This window comes from Monodelphis domestica, chromosome 3 (assembly GCF_027887165.1).
Source record: "Monodelphis domestica isolate mMonDom1 chromosome 3, mMonDom1.pri, whole genome shotgun sequence".
Lineage (NCBI taxonomy): Eukaryota > Metazoa > Chordata > Mammalia > Didelphimorphia > Didelphidae > Monodelphis > Monodelphis domestica.
In genome coordinates this window covers 88,719,334-88,733,475 of record NC_077229.1, presented here as the reverse complement: position 1 = coordinate 88,733,475, position 14,142 = coordinate 88,719,334, and the positions used below count along the sequence as shown (strand labels likewise).

Below are 14,142 nucleotides of genomic sequence, written 5' to 3'. Positions count from 1 at the left end.
ATGGACACGATATTAGCATTGCCAGAAGTTATGAGTTCTTTCTTGGTCAGGAAGCTGAAGATAATAGGAACACAGGTGGCATTTTCATTATTGTTTCATATTGACAGGAATTCAGAAGTGAAAAACTGATTTGGAAAGTGACCAGACAAGTAAGAGAATAATTCCAGACTTGGAAGGGACCTCAGATGCCAGCTAGTACAACTTTTTCATTTCACAGATGAAGAAACTAAGACCTAAGGCAGGTTGAGTGACGAGCCCAAGTTGGTAATTTTCATAGGTATGACAATAGTTTACAGTATTGGAATAATAGACTCCTAATCTGGAATGGAGTACACTAACAACAATTGGTAAGAATTTATTTGGTATCTTGCAAATCTAATAAAAAAGGCCTTTAAACCAAAAAATATGGAGGGAGAAAATTGTTTTACATATATCTACCAACTTAAATACTAAAGAGGATAGTTTCAGAAGGAAGAAGATTGGTAGTTGAGAAGAGTAGTAAAACCTGTGATCCTAAATGTACTTACACAAATGCCTAAAATATATTTACCAAGCATGATGATTTAATGCAAACTCAAATTTGACCTCGTAGATAATATTGAAACTTGAGCTATGAAAACTATTTTTGGAATTTGGCTCTGGTTGATAGATCAAAGACAGAGGGAAAGGACCCATATTAACAAAACATTTCTAGTAGCACTTTTTTGTGAGAATGAATAGGAAGCAGCATATGCCCATCTTTTGGGCAATAGTTGAACAAATTACGGTATGTGAGTGTAATGGAAAATTTATTGTGTCATAAGAACTTGCAAAAGACAAAAGTTTACCTGGAAAGATTTGTATGAACAAAGTAAAATGAGCAGAACTAAGACAGTGATTTATATCATAACTATAAAAAGGTAAAGGAAACCAACTTTAAAGACCTAATAACTAAATGCTTAAGATTTAAGAACTAAGAACCAATATACTCCAGAAGACTGAGAAAGCATGTTTCCTACCTCTTGATAGGCAATGGATTGGAGGTGCAGAATAAGACATACATTTTCAGGTTTCATATGTGATCAATGTTTGAAATTGCTTTGCTTGGCTATATTTATATCACAAAGAGGAATTTTATTAGAGAAGATAAGAAAACTGGACTATTGATAATGATGCAAAAAATGTAAATAAAATGAAAAATATACACATAAGAGCAAAGGAGGTTTATAGATCAGCTGGGCAATGTTGGTACTTTTATGTTAAATTTTATTTAAAAAACATGCTGCATGCAGTAGAACCTCACACTATCTCATATAATCCTCTTTTTTCTTTGATGATAGAAATTCATGTTTGTTAAATTCATAATGCAAAAATTATTATTTTAAAACTCCAAAGAAACAATGTATAAAAGTTGTCATGGAGAAAGGTAGTATTATCTATTAAGATAACTAAAATTCTTGAATAGCTCTATGGGAAGAGGGATATTTGGAAGGACATGGAGAAATTTAGGTGATATAAAAGCAAAAGATACTAGGATATAATTTTTTAAAAGATCATATATTTGTAAAGAGATCTAGGAACCATAAGGGGAAACATGGTGGGAAGTATTAGGGTGAAGATATGTGGAAGGAGAAAGAGAAATAATGTTATTGGATTATACTATAGACCACCTAGACAGGTAGAAAAAAAAAACATGAAAAATTTGAGCACCAGATAATATGTCTTAGCAAAAAGACATGCAATACTACTGATAGAATACTTTGATTATCCACATATGTATTTGGTAAAAATGGTAGTTAATCCTTTATTAACTGATTTCATCCTTCAAAACAAGGGGAAATGTGAGCTCTTTCAAGGCATACATTACTACATTTTTTTTTTTGGTATCTCCAATGCTTAGTAAAGTGTATGTTATATAGTAAGCACTTAATATATTTTCTGGTTTTTGGTCAAATTCTTATTAAAAGAAGAAACTGATTTCTGGGATATATATGATAGAAACCTTGGGGGAAGTTAACCATTCCAAAAGTTTGTGGTAAGGAGAGGATCTCAGAGTTTGTGGTAAGAAGGGGAAAGATGATTTTGGGAGAATAGATTTCAAAGGATTCAGAGAAATGTTAGGAAGAAACTGGATTGAAATTCAAAAGAAGTCAGTTTAGAAAGGATGAGAATGGCTAAAAAATGAATTTCTGAAGCTGGGGAAACTTTCAATAAAGAAGAAAAATAGGATTTAGCAGAAAAGATACCAGTGTGTGTACATGTGCACATGCACACACACGAAACTCATCAACCAAGGTAGATTTTTAAACGAAATGTACAAAAGATGGAATCAAGGCCAGGCAACAGGGAATTTATACAGGACAGCCCTGTAAAAATGTCAGGAATGCTAACCTTCAGAATGAGTTGAGTCTGGTGAAGGAAGCTAAGTTCTATAGAAAGACTACATTGAATTAAAGAGGACTAAAAGAACTAGGACACAAGCTTAGAGTAAGAACTACCACCAGAGACAAGACCAACTGTTTCTGTTTGTTTTGCTTTAGCCTTATACTGGAAAAGATAGAACAAAAAATTTTGATAGGGATTTGATATCCAATATGCACAAGAAGATGGTAAGAATATCTGTCTTTGCTGAATTCAAGTCTCTTGATACAGTAGATCCTTGATACAGTATCCCCGGTAACTGGATGATGTAATTACTGAGATAGTAAGTCTTTTTGAGAAGAAAGGCGCCACAAGATTAGGAAAAGGAGAAAGTGTTCAAACTTTCAAAAAAAGGAAAGACTCTATAAATTGTAGGTTCCTGAGCTTGAATTTGGTTCCTGGAAAAATCCCTAAACAAAAAAAAGCCTCCAAAATTTGGTTTCATCAAGAATAAGTCATACCAGACTAATTTTATTTTTTTAAGGGCTCCTAATTGGTAAATCATGGGAATGCTATAGATTTAATTTATCTGAATTTTTAGCAGATTATTTAACAAAGTCTCATTATATCCTTGTGAAAAAAAATGGAAAGATATGGGCTAGAAGAGAGTATAGTTAAATGGATTTGGAATTAGGTGAATGCCTGGCCTTGAAAAGTAGTCAGCAATGTTCTCTCCCTCCTTTCCTCCTTTCCTTCCTTCCTCCCTTCCTCCCTCCTTCCCTTCTCCGTCCTTTCCTCCTTCCCTCCTTCCCTCTTTTCTTCCTTTCTTCCTCCATCTGTGTACAAGGGCAATAAGAAACAATTGCAAGGGATATGATCATATTCATGCTTCGTGCTTTAGTACACTGTCTTAATAAAGTTTGTAAGACATTATTACATATTTTTATTTGATCCTCACAACAATCCTCTGAAGTAGGTACTATTGACCTAATTTTATTTTTAAATTTAATTCTTTCAGTGGCCAAAGATCTATTTTCTTTCCTTTCCCCCATTAGAAAAAGAAAAAGTTTTTGTAACAAATATGCATAATAAATTAAAGCAAATCTCCACATTATTTAGATCCAAAAATATGTTTCATGCACCTGGAGTCCATCATTTCTTTGTCAGAGAGTGAGTAACCTCTATTGTTATTTCTCTGGATTTGTGGTTAGTCATTGCATTGATCAAACCAGAGTTCTTTTTTCTTTTTTTCCTTTTAAACATTATTTTATTTGGTCATTTTCAAACATTATTCATTGGAGACAAAGATCATTTTCTTTTCCTCCCCCCTTTCCACCACCCCTCCCATAGCTGACACACGATTATACTGGGTATCACATGTGTCCTTGATTCGAACCCATTTCCATGTTGTTGGTATTTGCATTAGGGTGTTCATTTAGTCTCTCCTCAATCACATCCCCTCAACCCCTGTAGTCAAGCAGTTGCTTTTCCTTGGTGTTTTTACTCCCCAGTTTGATCTCTGCTTGTGGATAGTGTTTTTTCTCCTAGATCCCTGCAGATTGTTCAGGGACATTGCATTGACACTAATGGAGAAGTCCATTACGTTCAATTGTACCAAACCAGAGTTCTTAAGGCTTTCAAAATAGTTTGTCTTTAAAATGTTATTATTGCATAAATTGTTCTGGTTTCTGATTACTTTACCTTATATCGTTCATAAAAATCTTCCCAGATTTTTTCTATCATTTTTCATAGCTTAGCATTTATTGCATTCATATACCATAATTTATTCAGCCATTCCTCAACTGATGGGCATTCCCTTAATTTACAGTTCTTTGCTGCTATTAAAAAAGACAGTTCTATTTTTGTATTGTTTATGTGGATCTGTTTTCTTTTTATTGAATATCTTTTTGGATATAAGCTTAGTGGTATTGCTGGGTCAAAGGATATGTGTAGTTTAATATATGTAGTTTGGTCATGATTGCAAATTAATGCATCACTTCATAGCTTCACCAGTAATATTAATTAATGTTCCTATTTTTCGGATGCCCTTTCAATATTTGTTATTTCCCTTTTTTTTCCATCTTTGCTAATCTGATGGATGGTGACGTAGAGTATTAAAGCTGCTTTAAAGTGCATTTCTCTACTAATGATAGCCATTAATATATCCATGTCAGATTGGAAAGAAGGTTCTATTGGTATGTGTTAGGGATTTGTGTTTATCCATGTTCAGTTTAATAATTTTTATCAATTACTTAAATAAGCTGATAAAAATACTGTATCAAATTAACAAATGATATAAAGCTTGGAGGTATAGGTAATACAGTGGATGACAGTTTAAGACTCCAAAGAATCTTGACTGGTTAGCATATGGGTCCATATTAAACAAAGTCTTAACACTTGGATTAAAAAAAATTGAATGTCTTCTAAAAATCTAAGTTTTTGGCAATTTCCCTTTATATATACATAACTGGTTTTTAAAATGACATCCTCTCTTCATTATACTTAAAACTCTTAAGATACTTTATTGATATTTCCTCCCAAATTAGAGAAAGAGAATATATGTGTGTGTGTGTTGCTCCTTCCACCACCACCACCAAAGCCCTATCTGGAATCCTTTTCTTTTTTTGGTTTGTAGTGTTTTACTTCATAATCTCATCAGCCCCCTTGGGTTCAGGCCTCATTTCTAAATACATTACTCAGAGATTGAGATATCCACCCTAGTGTCTCTCCTGAACTACATTCATGCATCATCAGTTGCCTTTTGGACATTAGGAACTGGTTTTCCCTTAGACATTTCAAACTCATCTCTCCCTTTCCCTGTCTACTTCTGAAATATTGTAAAACCCTCCTCCACTATTCTTTTAGTTACCAAGACCTGTAACCCAAATATCATCCTTAAATCTTCACTTGTACTCATCTGATATATTCAGCCCATTGCCAAATCTTGTTTCTCTTTTTACAGGATCTCACCCATATGTTGCCTTCTCTCTACTCATATCCACCACCCTAGTTCAGGACCTCATCACCTTTCACAAATATTAGCAATGGCCTAAAGAGAGGTCTCTTTTCTTCAACTTTCTCACCATTCAAATTCATCCTCCACTTGTTTGCCAAGGTAATTTTTCTAAAGTGTAGGTAAACCTTCCTCTCTCCTCCTTTAGTGAGCTCCAGGGCTCAATTTTAACTCCAGAATCAAAATTTTAAAATCCTGTTTGGTATTTAAAACACTTTTTAACCTGATCCTTTTATACTTTTCTAGTTTTCATTCATTTACTCTTCTCCATGTGCTCTGTAGGATTCAGCTGAAATCTTACCTTCTGCAGGAGGACTTTTGTAATCCCTCTAACTGCTAGTTCCTTACTCTCTAAAATTACTTTCCATATACTCTATATATTACTTATTAGAGGGTGAAGTCCTTGAGGCCAGGGATGGTTTGATTCATGTCTTTTGTATCCCCAGAACATAATACAGTTCCTGGCACATAGAAGGTTGATTGTGATTGATTCATATTATCTATATGCTTAACCTAGATCCCAGTGATCCTGGTCTTGAGGATTTCCATCTGAGTGCAGCATATAACTATATATGTATGTATGTATGTGTTTATGTTTAGGTCTCCCTTTTGATTTTGATGATCGACAAGTACCTGATCCCCTGACAAGGGGCAATGTGTTATAGTGGAAAAAAATTTTAGTTCTGTAAGTCATAAGCTTTGAGTTCAAATCTTGCCTCTGATACTTTCTTTTTAAAAATTAATTAATTAATTTAGAATATTTTTCTATGGTTACATGATTCATGATTTTTCCCATCCCTCTTTCCGCCCCCCTCCCTGAGCTGATGAGCAATTCCACTGGGTTACACATGTATCATTGTTCAAAACCTATTTACATATTATTCATATTTGCAATAGAGTGATCTTTTGACACCAGAACCCCAGTCATATCCCCATCAAACTATGTGATCATTCATATGTTTTTCTTCTGTGTTTCTATTCCCACAGTTCTTTCTCAGGATGTGGATAGTGTTGTATTTCATAAGTTCCTCTGTATTGTCCTGGATCACTGTATTGCTGCTAGTAGAGAAATGTATTATATTTGATTGTGCCATAATGTATCAGTCTCTGTCTACAATGTTCTCCTGGTTCTGCTCCTTTCACTCACCATCAGTTCACAAGGAATTCTTCCAGTTCATCATTCCTTACAGCAAAATAGTATTTCATTGCCATCAGATACCACAATTTGTTCAGCCATTCCCCTCTTGATGGACACCCCCTCATTTTCCAATTTTTTTGCTGCCACAAAAAGCACAGCTATGAATATTCTTGTACAAATCTTTTTCCTTATTATCTCTTTGGGGTACAAATCCAGCAGTGGTATTGCTGGATCAAAGGGCAGGCATTCTTTTAAAGCCCTTTGTGCATAATTCCAAATTGTCCTCCAGAATGGTTGGCTCTGATGCTTTCTATCTGTATGACCCTGGCCACTTACATTCCCTGAACTTCAGTTTCCTTTTCTGGGGAAAAAAAAAGGGGTTTAAGCCAGATGGTCTCTAAGGATCCTTCCAGCTCCAGAGCTCTGAGGTTATGAACCCTTTCATTTTTTGTCTTTGTATCTTCAATGTTTAGTATAGCATCTTGTACCTAGTGAGACTCTCTATAAGTATTTGTTGAAATAGAATGAATCATTTGTACTCACTTATCTCAGAATAAGGGGCTTCCTCTTCTTTCTCTAGGATAGAGCCCCAAACCTTACTTTGATTTCTTCAAATAGTTCTTGATGAAATTATATTTGATTCTCAGGTCAAGTACCATTGCTTAGAGAAAATTTTTCTTGCAAATTGCCTCACTTGTCTATCCCCTTCACCCTCTACCCATTATCAGTGCTCTCTCCTCAAGTAATTTTTGTTGATAGATATTTTCACATGTCTACCTCAGCAGAGTGTAAACCTTTTGACAACAGATTCTAGTTTACATTTTTGTCTTTGTATCTGCCAGCATAGTACTTTGTAAATAATAGGCATGTGCTTATTGTATGTGTTTACTGAAATGAGTTGCTGAGTTGGTAGTCCACTTACACAACCACCACTCTAGTTTAGGCCCTCTTCATTTACCTGGACTATTATTGTGACAGCTTTCTTATTGTCACCTCAGGTTCTAATTCCTTTATATGGTTCATAAAAGAATCTTTCTCAAGCATGGATCTGACTATGTTAACTCTCCTCTGTGGAGGACCAAGGGGTTAAATCCCCTGAACTCTCCCTTCATAAAGCAGAGAGAATTCTACCTGGCTCCAGAGACCAGAAGCTAGCCAAAACCATATGTGTTGACTATTTGATTCCAATTATGCATTAAGCTTAGTTCCCACAGTAAAAGAGGTAAAATAGGGACTGCTTCTAGCTTGGGAAGCAGTAGCCTAAAGCCTATTGATAGAGTAACATGGTGAATTAAAGATTGATTGTTAGGAGCATACTGGTGACAAGTGTCGTCCTTTTAACACTTTGGTAACCCTCACCTTCGACTCATTCTGAGACCCCTTGTGATACTCTGGCCCAGGAGACATCATAGTAAATCATTATACTCCTCAAAAATATTCCGGGGCCTTAATGATAAAATATCCTCCTTAGCCTGGCATTTAAAGTCCTTTATGATCAGTCCCCAATCTTCCCAGAATTATTTCACATTATTCCTCTTTACTTGTTCTGTATACCAGTCATATTGTACCAGATCTTGAGATTCCATCACTGACTTCCATGTATTGGTACAAGCTGTCGTCCTTGCCTGAAATATGTACTCCTTCCTCATGTATGCTTAAAGTAATCTTCAAGGCTCTCCTCAAGTGCTACCTGCTTACTGAAATCTTTATTTTTTGGTACTGTGCTTTCCTCTTTTCTTTTCCTACTGTGTATTCTCTTTAAATGGACAATTTGTATTCATTCATTAGAATGTAAGCCTCTTGAGGACAGACTTTTTATTTTTGTATTCTCAGCTACATAATTGATACTTAATAAAATGTTTATTGAATTGTAATGGTAATTCATCCTTTTCAAGGTAACCAAAATGTTATATTAATTATTAAAATTCTGAAAGAAGCCAGTTTTATTCCTCCTACCTTTGATTCCACCTTAATTTCTGAGAGTAGTGCTTCTCTTTTGGGATCCAATTCTCTGAAACTTTTTCTCATCTATTTTCAGAGGAAAATTAGAGGACCATGGCAAGGCCTAGGCCTAGGCAATGTGTGGCAATAGACCTAGGCAATATATGATGATAATTTTTAAGGTCTGTCATGTAGAAGAGGGACAAATTAAGAGACTTGTTCTTGATTCTAGATTTTACAACAAGGAAAAATGTGGGGGAAATTGTTTATAGATCATAGCTCAATGTGAGGAAACACTTCATAAAATTAGAGAGCCATTCATAAAAGGAATAGATTGACTCAGGAAGTAGAAGTTTCCCCCTCTTTGTAAATATTGAGGCCTCCACATGACTAGAAAACATAGTCTTTTAAATATTACTAATCAGGAGCATGTGTGGTTGTTGTGGACTATGTTGCTGGGATCATCGTTGACATTTCTGGAACTGGTCTAGAACTAAATCAGACTTCAAAGAAATTCTGGAATTCCTGATTATAGTTCAGGGCTTTGTGGCCATGTAGAATGTGTGAAAAGGGCCCAGAAAGAATTGGATCTTAGATTTGAATCTTTGGGATCCATTCCAAATCAACCATGTAGAATGATCTGATATTTATCTGAGGTAGATTATCTGGCCTTTCTGTGCCCTGGTTCAATCATGTAATACATGAGTCAGCTTTGAGATTTTTGTTGATGTGACAATTTACTCTTACATTACCCCAATATGAACTCTTTCTGATGAGCCCATTTAACTATTTAAGATATTTGTAATTAAAGTAAAAATTAAATTTTCTACCAGTTTTTAGAAATGTATACATGAGGAAAGTTCAAATATTTATTGTAAAGATAACATTTGAAAAGTAGAAATGATGACAATGTTAACTTTGTTTTGCGTTCTCTTTAAAACCCTTAAATCGTTGGCAGAGAGCTTGCCTGCTACATTAATTTTACTAGCAGATTAACTTTAATTGTATGGATGTTATATAGTAGTTGAATGAATGAACTTAGTATTGATTCAGTGGATTTATGTCAGACACTAAGGGACCTTATCTCTGTTTTCTTCAGCATTTTTATTAGTAATTTTCATTAAGTATTAGGTGGCCTAGATTTTTAGATGAAAGCTAGGAAAGATAGCAAATATATTGTCAGAATTGAAAGAGAGGTATTAATTTAAAAATGGAAAGGAATAAGCAAAGGGATAAGGGAAAAGAAGGTTAGGGAAAATTCCCTCATATAAACAGGGTACACAAGTAAAATTTTATATAAATAAAGAGTTAAGGATAAAGGAGCCTTATTTGAACCTCAGTCTTACTTAACTGGTCAAAGGAGGGAAGAATAGACACATTGTTGAGTCTAGAAATATAGTTCACTCAACAGGGAAGTACTAGAGAGAAGGAAAATGGAGAATTAGGGGGAAGGATGGTTAAGAGAGAGCTTGTTCCTAAGCAAAATAAACTCTATGAAGTACAAAAATATTTATAGCTCTTCCTTAAGTGGTAACGAATTGGAATTTGTGGGAGTGCCCAACAATAGGGGATTGACTGAATAAGTTATGGTAGATAAATATCATAGAATACTGTTGTGTTATAAAAAATGATATGGGGATAATTTCAGAGAAACCTGGAAAGATTTATATGAACTGACTCTTAGTGAACAGAACCAGGAGAATAATTTATACAGTGATAACAATACAGTAAAGACAAATAAGTGAAAGAATCAAGAACTCGATGTAATGACTAACCATACTCCCAGAGGACTAATGATGAAACGTACTTCCTTCTCATAAAAAAGTGAAAGACTCAGAGTAGAAATCACCCCCCCCCCCCAACACACACATACATAATTGGTCAATGTGAAAATTTGTTTTGCTTGACTATACATGTCCGTTAATAGGATTTTGTTTTTCTTTCATTCTCAACCAGGAGGGTGGGGAAAGGACAGAAGGCATATTTTTGCTAAATGAAAAAATAAAATTTAATTAAAAAAAGATAGTACCAGGCAAACAACTAGATACATGGCATGAAGGAGAGTAAAGAGTTAAGAATAATTCTGAGGTTGCAAATCTGGATAATTGGAAGGACAGCAGTAAAGAGCCCATTGTGTGCTAGGTACTGTGACAAACACTACAAATCCTTACCTTCTATCTTAGAATTAATACAAGTATTGGTTCTAAGACACAAGAACAGTAAGGGTGATTGGAGTTAGTTAACTTGCCCACAGTCACACAGCTAGGTAGTATCTCAATATAGATTTGAATCTAGGACCTCCCATTTCCAGGTCTGACATTCTATTCATTGAGCCGTCTATCTATCTGCCCCACACTGGGGTAATTTCACAGTTTATGAAGGACATCGAGATGCTTGTGAAGTGTTTAGATAAAGACCTTGAATCCATATCACGAGACTTTGTCGAAAGAACTGGGGATATTTAATATATATTTAATAAATTTAATAAATATTTAGATATTTAGAAAAGGACATTCTTGGTGGATATGAATAGCTGTTTTAAAGTATTTGAAAGGCTGTCACATGGAAGAAGGATTAGGCACCACAAGAAATAATTCTTTGAAGTTACAAAGAGGCAAATTTAGACTTGATGGCAAGAAAACTTTCCTAACATTTAGAATTGTCTAAGAGTAGAATGAGTAATCTCAAGAGATGGTCGATCCTCCTACCCTTCATTGGAAGTCATCAAGTAGAAGTTGGATGACTCCTTATTAAAAGATACATTATAGTACCTATAGATAGGACTAAATGGCTCAAGAGATTCCTTGCAATTATAAAATTCTATGGTATTTGTGAGAGCACTAAAAGCATACATTTTAAAAGGTAATAAACTCATAGTTCACTTTTATTCCTGTACCTTTCAGTATTGAGTGAAGGTAATTACTAATTAAACTTTGGTTTTTGGTTTTAGGTATTTGAGACTTAGTAAGCATTTATAAAGTACCAGACCCTATGCTAGGCACTGGGGATACAAAGATAAAAATGAAATAGCTCCTGCCCTTGAGGAGCTCACATTCTATTGAAGGAAAAATATATGCATATCAAATATACATACGAAGTCATGGATTAGAAAAGGACCATTTTAATTAGTCAATAAGCACTTATTAAACACTTCTTGTTTAGCATGTCAGTGACAAGTATTTATTAAGGACTTACTATGTGCCAGGTACTAGGTAAGAGATGGAGATGTAAGCACAGAGAGGCTGCCCTTAAGGAGCTTAAATTGGGAGAAGATAATACACTTGAGCACACACACAGGAGGAGGGGGGATTGGGAGGGAGTACCTAAATGAGACCAAATGGTAAACTCCAGAGAGCAGAAACACACCTTAGAGAGGAATGATACATGACTGGTCTGGGCCCATTCCCAAAATGGAGGACAATGGAAGGGACTTACCAATGGAAGAAGGGGCCTTTGCATGGGTGGGAACCCTTGGATCTGAAGGAAGGACCAGGGTGAGATAGCAACTGCATCATGGTGGTGAAATCCAGATAGTCAGAAGCATAACAGGCTGTTGGTACTGGTTATAGAAAGACAAAAATGAAATAATTCCTGTCATTAGTAAGTTTACCTGATAAGAGACAAAGCTAGTCATAGGCATTGGAGGTCATAGAATTTAGATCCAGAAAGGACTTCAGAATTTATCTAATCCCAAACCTCTTAATTTACATGTAGTACAGTTTCCAGGGTCACTATCCTAAACCACTATTCTTGTTGAAAGGCTGGGTCCGCAGAAACCTGCTGGCTATTGCTCCTCAGTGTTGTAAAGATAACTTTGAGGGGTTAAGAGTGTCTGAATGTTCTTGCTTATGACCCCTCCCCCCCCATTTATTTTTCCCCTTGATTATCAGTTGATATCAATTAACCAGACAGACTTAGTTTTTAGAAATGGATATCAAAGTGGTATAGTAAGAACATTTGGTACAAAACAGTCGACCAAAAGTTTGGGATTCACATTCTTATGAGTACATACATCCATACCACAAGGTGGGCCCATGTGACAAAAGGGTATAAATATAACACTGCTGATTATTGGAAGTCCCTTTGTGGAATTTCTGTTAGGTATGGTACAACTTTCTTCTGGGTTCCTTATAGAATCCTGAACTTGCCTTTCCTGAGATAGCCTGTTTTCAGTGTACTAGTTCCTAATGTAGGAGCTATCATCAGTTATGCTATTTTGGGGTCACTGCTAGGATGCTTATGGGAATTCTAAGATATTCCAGTTCTTCAAAGTTCATAATATCAATCTCTAGTCAAGGAAATTTATACTTTGTCATCCCCTACCTGGCTGAAGCTACTACTTAGTGTCTTGGTTGACTCACCACTATAATCACTGATTCTGAATTAGCTTGCTGTTTTTTATTCAAGCCCCATGAGTTGTGACTAATTCTTCAATCAATCTTAATATATTTTCTGTTTATTGTTATTTCATCTAATGGCTAGAAACATTTTACTTCTTACAAATTGATGAGGGAATTTAGTTTAATGCCATCAATTCAACTCCTACCCTTATGTAACAATGAGGGCCAGAGAGGTGAGGTGACTTGATCACATAGTCAATAGTAGAACTGAGATTCAAACCTATGTGTTCAGGTTCCACGTACTCTTTTTGTTATACTACTCTTCTTCCCCACAAGCTTTCCCCACCTGCTATGCCAGATATGAAATGTCTGGATTCAAGGTGTAGAGCAGAGATGTAAAACTTGGGTTTCAAAACTCCCATATGTGTTTAAAAAAAAACAAACCAACAAAAATCCCCAAACAATACAATATAGTGTTAATTTGTGGGTTTCTAAGTATATACAAGGCAGCAAGGATCCATTTCTATTTGTTTGACACTTTGGGTGTTGAGCATATCTGACCTTAGATATTAGCTAATCCAACCTTCTTATTTAACAAATAAGAAAACTCAGGCCTAGAGAAGTAAGGAATTTGCATAAGTACACACTAAATACCAGCAGAGATGGGATTCAAAAACCCCCTCTTCTGAATGCAAATCCACTGTTCTTTCCACTACAACAATTTGAAGTATTGGAGTTTAGGATTAAAAGATGGTTGAATGTCAGAATTTGTACCTTAATTTTCTTCTTTCTTTGATGGTATTATTATATGACAAACTATTTTTCTTTTTTATCTAGTCTTTGCATTCCCTTATACATGATGGGTCTTCAAAAAGCAATTTGTAATCACATGAAAAAGACTTACAAATATTTATATTAAATGCAGCATTATAAAACTTCATTAATTTGAAATCCAAGTGCCTGGGAAAACTGATTTATGATAGCTTTAGTTAGTATATTTAATAAATAAGAATAGAATAACTAGTTATGTAGGTGAGGAATAGGAGCTCAAAATATTATAGGATCATAAATCGTAAATTTAGAACTAGAAGGTTTGTCTGAGTTATAGAGAGGTTAAGTGATTTGCTCAATGTCACACAGCTCCTAAGTGTTAGGGAAAAGATTTGAACCCAAGATTTACTGAGCCAAAGTTCAGTTCTCTGTCCAGGTGCTCCTAATTAAATTTGGGTTAATCAGTGTTTGCTTACTGTGTTATGGTATCAGTGAGGTCTAATATTTTGGACCTTATTGGTACTAGAAGAAGGTGACTGAGAACAATTATTTACTCATTTGTTTTTTTTCCTATTTATCATGACTTTATGATTGTGACA

At 35.1% G+C, this 14,142-nt stretch overlaps 1 protein-coding gene across 7 annotated transcripts in view; it reads left to right on the top strand.

Moving 5' to 3' along the window:
- ZFR2 (zinc finger RNA binding protein 2) overlaps positions 1 to 14,142 on the top strand; it is a 120,720-nt gene that overhangs the window by 18,896 nt on the left and 87,682 nt on the right. The window lies entirely within an intron of this gene.